The sequence below is a fragment of the Galeopterus variegatus genome, unplaced genomic scaffold (genome assembly GCF_000696425.1).
Source record: "Galeopterus variegatus unplaced genomic scaffold, G_variegatus-3.0.2 Scaffold12153, whole genome shotgun sequence".
In the NCBI taxonomy this organism is placed as follows: domain Eukaryota; kingdom Metazoa; phylum Chordata; class Mammalia; order Dermoptera; family Cynocephalidae; genus Galeopterus; species Galeopterus variegatus.
The window spans coordinates 38626-45653 of record NW_007738264.1 but is presented as its reverse complement, the minus strand read 5'-3'; positions in this window follow the sequence as shown (position 1 = coordinate 45653).

Here is a 7028-nt window from a genome sequence, read left to right as displayed (position 1 = left end):
TCTCTCTCTCTCTCTCTCTCTCTTGCTTCCTCTCTCACCATGTGATCTGCTTGTACCTGCCGGCCGTCTGCCACTTTTCCGCCGTTAAGTAGAAGCAGCCTGAGGCCCATGCCAGGTGCAGCTGTCCCAGAATCGTAAGCCAAATAAACCTCTCTTCTTTATAAATTACTCAGTCTCAGGTATTCTGTTATAGCAACACAAAACGGACTAAAACAGTCTCTTTCACTAGAAATACCAATTCCCTGAGAGGTAAGGATTTGTTTGTTAGCTTGTTAACTTCATTACTGTTTCCTCAGGACCTACACCCTCATAGCCACTCAATAAATATTTGTTAATTAATTAATTAATGACTGAATGAAGGAATGAACAGTGCTGACCATATAGGCACAGAGAGGGAAATATAAATGTAGAAGATAATTACAAGTTTATTTTTAGATATGTTCAATTAGGAGATGTCTATAGGACATCCAACTGGTGCTCAAGGAAAAGGATTCAGCTGGTGCTGTCAAGCATATCATACTCAGAAAGAACATGCAGAGCAAAAAGAGAATTAATAAAACCCATAGAAATTGAGAAACACTAAATATTTAAGGAAAGGGCAAAGGAAGAAGACCAAGCAAAGAAGTCTGAAGAGGATTAACCAAAAAAGTAGGAAAAACACTAGAAAAGGAGAAACAGAAAATTTCATGATGTTCAATCGTATTAAAACTAAAAACAAGGAAACTAAAACAAAGAAAGAAAAGGACCCAGAGATCACCATTGATGGTAGGCAATACAGTTTTAGAGGAGCATAAAATCGCAAACAAAAGAATAATCACCACTTATCAAGCACCTACTCATATGCTATGCAAGGTGCATGATGCTTAAAATACACTATTTTTCCAATCCTCTCTACCACACTGCCAGGTAGCTATTTTATTATCGAAGTTTTATGGAAGAAATTTAGGCTCAGAGAGTTTAAGTGGGTAGTGGCTGCTTAGATGGCTAACAAGTCAGAGTTCAGGTTTGAGCCATAATTAAAAACATACTTAAAGAATACTTTGTTCATTCGACACTCTTGTTATAAAGCCCATATAAACTAATTTTGCAGACACAAAAAGCTTGCCACTTTAAGCACCTATACTCATATACTTTAAAGATCTATAAAAGAAAGTTTTTTTTTTTTTTTTTCCCTTTTTGTCTTTTTTTCGTGTCCGGCAACGGATCGCAACCCTCAGTGTCGCGCCCGTACCAGACCGGGACCGGCAATGGGATCGCAACCCTCGGTGTTGCTCCCACACCTCGCTCAGCCAGTGAGCGGGAACCAATCTGTATGTGGGATCCGAACCCTCAGTGGGAGCGCCACCGCGCTCCCAAGCGGCGCACTGTAGCAGTGCGCCACCGGGCTGGCCCTAAAAGAAAGTTTTAAAAAATCTTGTACTTGATAACTCAAGAATATCATTATAAATTATCAATTGTTGTTTTTATGCCTTCGGGAACTCCTGAGTTATCTAGAGCTTGTCCTTTCATGATGAAAGGCACTAAGATGATTTATTTTATTTTTTTAGTATCCATGTCTTTTTTTTCCTTTTTGTCTTTTTTCGTGTCTGGCAATGGATCGCAACCCTCAGTGTCGCGCCCGTACCAGACCGGGACCGGCAATGGGATCGCAACCCTCGGTGTTGCTCCCACACCTCGCTCAGCCAGTGAGCGGGAACCAATCTGTATGTGGGATCCGAACCCTCAGTGGGAGCGCCACCGCGCTCCCAAGCGGCGCACTGTAGCAGTGCGCCACCGGGCTGGCCCTAAAAGAAAGTTTTAAAAAATCTTGTACTTGATAACTCAAGAATATCATTATAAATTATCAATTGTTGTTTTTATGCCTTCGGGAACTCCTGAGTTATCTAGAGCTTGTCCTTTCATGATGAAAGGCACTAAGATGATTTATTTTATTTTTTTAGTATCCATGTCTTTATAATTTTTCAGTGTATAGGCTAGAACCATGCTAAGTAACATATATCATCTCAGGTAATCTTCACCACAGCCTTATAAATTTAGTTCTGTTATTAAGAAAAAGAGGCAAAGAGAGGTTAGATAACTTATCTAATGTCACACAGCCAGGCTTAGCAGAAGTTCTGTGTCTCTAAGCTTCCAACTCCAAAGCTCACATGCTTAATTCTGACTAAGCAGATTTCCATGCTGATTTTCCAATGAGGCCCTTAATTACTTTACATATAGTCCAGATTTCAAGATACACAACTGCAGACACAAAAGGCACTTCCCTAAAGAAACTCTGAGATATTAAATTTCTAGGAAATTTAATGTTAATTGGGAAAAGGAGTTAACCTTTTAGAATTTTAGACAAATTCTAAAAATTTGAGGAAAAACTGGAAGCATATAGCATAAGTGTAACTTTACCTGCCCATTAAAAACATGCTTACACAGCCAATCTTCAATATCTGTGAGTGCTTCATCCTAATGGTTTAGTAACTATTTGCTACCAAAATAAATTATCACAAACTTAATGGCTTAAAACACAGTTTAGTGTCTTATTGTTCTGCAGGCTGCATTCCTTTCTGGAGAATGCAGAGGGAGAATTAGCTTTTAGAGGCCACCCACATTCCTTGGCTGGTGGTTCTCTTCTTCCATTTTCAAAGCCCATAAGGAGAGGTCAAGTCCTTCTCACTTGAAATCATTCTGACCTCCTTTGCTGCCTTTCTCTTCCAGTTTTAAGGATGCTTGTGATTACACTGAGCTTACCTGGATGACCTAGGCTCACCTCTCTAACTTAAGGTTAGTTGATTATTAACTTTAACTCCATCTGCAACCTTAATTCCCTTTTGCCATGTAATAAATTCATAGGTTCTAAGATTAGGACATGGTCTTCTTTGGGAAGCCATTATTTTGCCTCCCACAGTGATGAAGAAAATCCCTCAACTATAGTACAATGTGATTCCACTATTAAAGAAGGGGATGGAGGCATGTGTTTTCCATTTCTTTTTCTTTATTCCTCTCTTACTGATAGGAAAAGAAGGAAAGAGATACTAGGCTAAATGGGAAATAACAAGTTGAATACAATATCTTGCAGGAAAATTTAGACTGAATTTTAAAAATTTGTCTTGCAGGTCTTAAAAATTAGTCTTCGGATACCCTTAACCTAGGGTATAATATTTAGCAGTATACTGCTATGGTCACGAAAGGCACTTACTTTCAGTGAAAGTAAAAGCACCTTTTTGGGGCCGAGCCCATGGCGCACTTGGGAGAGTGTGGCGCTGGGAGTGCAGCAGCGCTCCCGCCGCGGGTTCAGATCCCATATAGGGATGACCGGTGCACTCACTGGCTGAGTGCTGTGTGGCCGGTCTCAAAAAGGACAAAAAAAAAGCATCTTTTTGTTAGTCCTCACACACTCCTGAACCTTCATTCTGTGCATTCTACTAAATTTACAAAGACCTTCACCCTCCCTGGGTGTGCCCTTTGGCCTCCATATTTAAATATACAATTAAAAACTCATGCTGTTTAAATGAAAAATATCAAAATATTAGTAATTTATCTTGAGATGAGACCTATGTTTTCCAGAGGTTTTACTGCATTTAAGAGCTAATTATTCAACTAATATTTCCAGCAGTAGGAAAACATTAGGGAAACACTTTTAAGCCATAAGTGGGAAAAGCTTTGGTATTATCTGCTTACCATAGCTTACCTTCCTCTCTTTACCCCCAATGTTTCTTCCAATTTTCAAGAAGGTAACTTAATACTATTGCTCCACCACTGCAATAGGTCAAACGAAGAGCAATTTCTAACCATTGATATTTAAAACAATAATTCACAAACTGCCAAACAAAGGGAGGGGCTCTGATATTAAATAATAGTTCTTAACTGACCTTTATTACAGTAGCAACAAAAAAGAAAAGCTGCAGAAGAATAAACTTAGAAATAAGTAGAATCAATATTTAAAAAACCTTGAAACCCTACTGAGAAAATAAGACATAAACAGAATAACGTACCCATTATTAGAATTATGTTAATATTGAAAGGGTAACATTTATCCTAAAACTAACATATATATGCATGCACATGCACACATGCACGCACACACACACACATATATTTACTGTAATGGTTCTCAAAGCACGGTGTCCCAGACAAGCAGCATCAACATCATCCTTGGATTTAACAGATGTTAATTATCAGGCTCCATCCAGACTTACTCAATCAGAAGCTCTGAAGGTGAGGCCCAGCAACTATGTTTTAACAAGTTTCTCACATGATCCTCACTGATGCATGCAAAAATTTGATAACCACTGATTTAATGTAGTCTCAACAAAAGTAACAACAGAAGTTTTTTCCTCAAAAGGGAAGTAAAACTAGATAAAATGATTCAAAAGGACAAATGGAAAAATAAACATTAAAATTTTGGCACTAGAGATGGAACAGATTGGCAAAGGCATTAATGGAAAATAATCAAGAGTCCAGAAATATTCTCTGTACATGAAGGAAATTAGTACATGACAGGAGTGGCATTTTTTAATCAGAGGGAATGGTGCAGAGACAACTGGTTAACACTCATAAACAAACAATGAGCCAACCAAAAAAATAAATGAAACAGTAAGTAACTGGAAAAAATCATGAATTTTTATGAACAAAGAATCAAAGGCCTTCTAAGCAAAACATAAAACTATAGTCAGATAATAATCAAATGAAGAATAGAATACTTGTAATATATAAAACAGACAAAAAGACTAGTTATGCTAACTCATTAAGAGGTATTACAAACCAAAAACTCAGTTAAAAAAATGAATAATGGATATGAAGAGTCATTCTTACAATGGTGAATGTGGTAGGTGGAGGAGGAAAGTTTACAAATATATGAAAAGGTATTCAGTTTTGCTTATAATTAAAGAAGAGAAAATTAAAACAACAAAGAGGTATTTTTCTATCTTTGAAACTGGTAAAATACATTTGATAATATAATATGGCAAGGGTGAAGGGAAATAGCAATCCACCTTACCACGAAGAATAAACTAATGAAACCTCATGAGAGAGGCAATTTAGTAACTTTCAAAAAAATTTAAAAACAAATACACCTTATATTCCAAAGGCAGAAATTTATCCTATAACTATAACAAGCACGTACAGTCAAAAAGAGGAAATAGTGTTCACTCCATCATTGTTTGAAATAACAAAATAGGAGACCAACCCAAATGTTTGTTACTAGAATATGTATAAATTATGGATTATTCATCCATGGAATATCAAACAACTACCAAAAAACAAAAAGAAACTATAAAACACCAACCAAACAGAAGAAATGAGATAGCTGCGTTTATCAGTATGGATCAATCTCTAAGGTAAATTGTCAAGTCACACACACAAAAAATCGTGATGAATATCTAGTATTCTTCTCTATGTATAAAAGGAAATATAGATCTCTATGTAGATACATGCTTCTCTGGGTACATATTTATAAAGGATACACAGTAACAGCTAACACTAGTTAATATTCTCTTTGAGATCAGGGGACTAGGTGTTTAGGGTAGAAACACATTCACAATTTTCTTCTACTCTATTTACATTACTCGAATTACTTTTAAAAAACATAGCTCAATTTTTGGAATGCTGGAGTAAAAAGACCTCCAAAAATCTGCTCCTGTGTAAAAGCAATGATAACACTGGCAAAAACTGTCAAAGTTGCTTTTTTCAGAACTCTGGAAATTAACTAAAGGCATGCAACAATCCAAGGAGTATTTATTCAAGAAAAGTGGCTGAATCTTGGTAAGGAGAGTGAATCTTGTATCATTTTGATTTGTCCTAATCCATCCCCCTCTCCAGTTGTGAAATAGCCTTAAAAACCAAGAGCTTCTCTACTATGTAGCTATGTAAACTAGCAGCTTAGCAGCCATTGAGGAATTAGAACAGTTTTAAGAGTTCTACATTTTGAAATAGTTTTAAGAGTTCCCAAATGTCTATCCTCAGGAAGTTGTCACTATTTGACCAATCTGGCAAATCACTAAACTCCATTTTCAGGGCTTATCTTTATTTCAGCTGACTCAAATGCTTCTGTGCAAAGAGTCCTACTTCAAGTGCATTTGTCAAAAACAATCAGTGGCAATTATTTAACAATGCTGGTGCTGAAGGTGGCTTTAAAAGTTAGAGTTAACAAGAGGCTGACCAAAAAAATTAAGGGAAAATTAGGGAATGAAATGTTCATAGGGGTGTATGAAAAGCTCTAACGTATTCCTGGGAATCTACAGAGTCTACCACACACACAGTGCTTTGTGTATGACCATGAAAAACCTGAGAAGGCTCTCAGTGCTCACCTTTGGCTGACCTTGAGGCTCCATGCGAGCAGAAAGTGAAGTTAAGGGTAAGGCAAAATTGTAAACTGTCTGTTAGAGTATTGAAGTCACGCCTTAACACACACACAGAGTTCCTCAGCAAAGGCTGGAAAACTTATTGGTTTAATATCCCATCAATCATTAGCTGATCATGAAGGTAACTGAGCACAGACTTTAATGGCTACACACAACAAAGAATACAGACTTTAAGAAAAATATCACTCAAAAACCCAAATAAGAACAACAAAAACAACAGCAACAAACTCAGGGAAGGTGGGCATCTGATTTCTAGAGTTGACAATCATTATTTAAAATGTCCAGCTTCAGCAACATATTATGAGATATGTGAACAAGAAAGTATGGACTATACAAAGGAAAAATAGCAGTCAATAGAAACTGTTCCTGTGTAAGCCCAGAAGTCGAATTTATTAGACAAAGATCACAAATCACCTATAATAGATATGTTCAAAGAACTAAAAGATATCACATCTAAGAATGAAAGGTAAGCACACAAATAATGTCTCATCAAATAGAGAATAACAACAAGAGATAGAAATTATTAAAAAAAAACAAATAGAAATTCTGGAATTGAAATGAAAAGAATCACTGTCAGGTTTCTTTCTTTCTTTCCTTCCTTCCTCCCTCCCTCCCTCCCTCCCTCCCTCCCTCGCGAGTGTCGTCCACACCATGCTCAGCCAGTGAGCGAACCGGCCA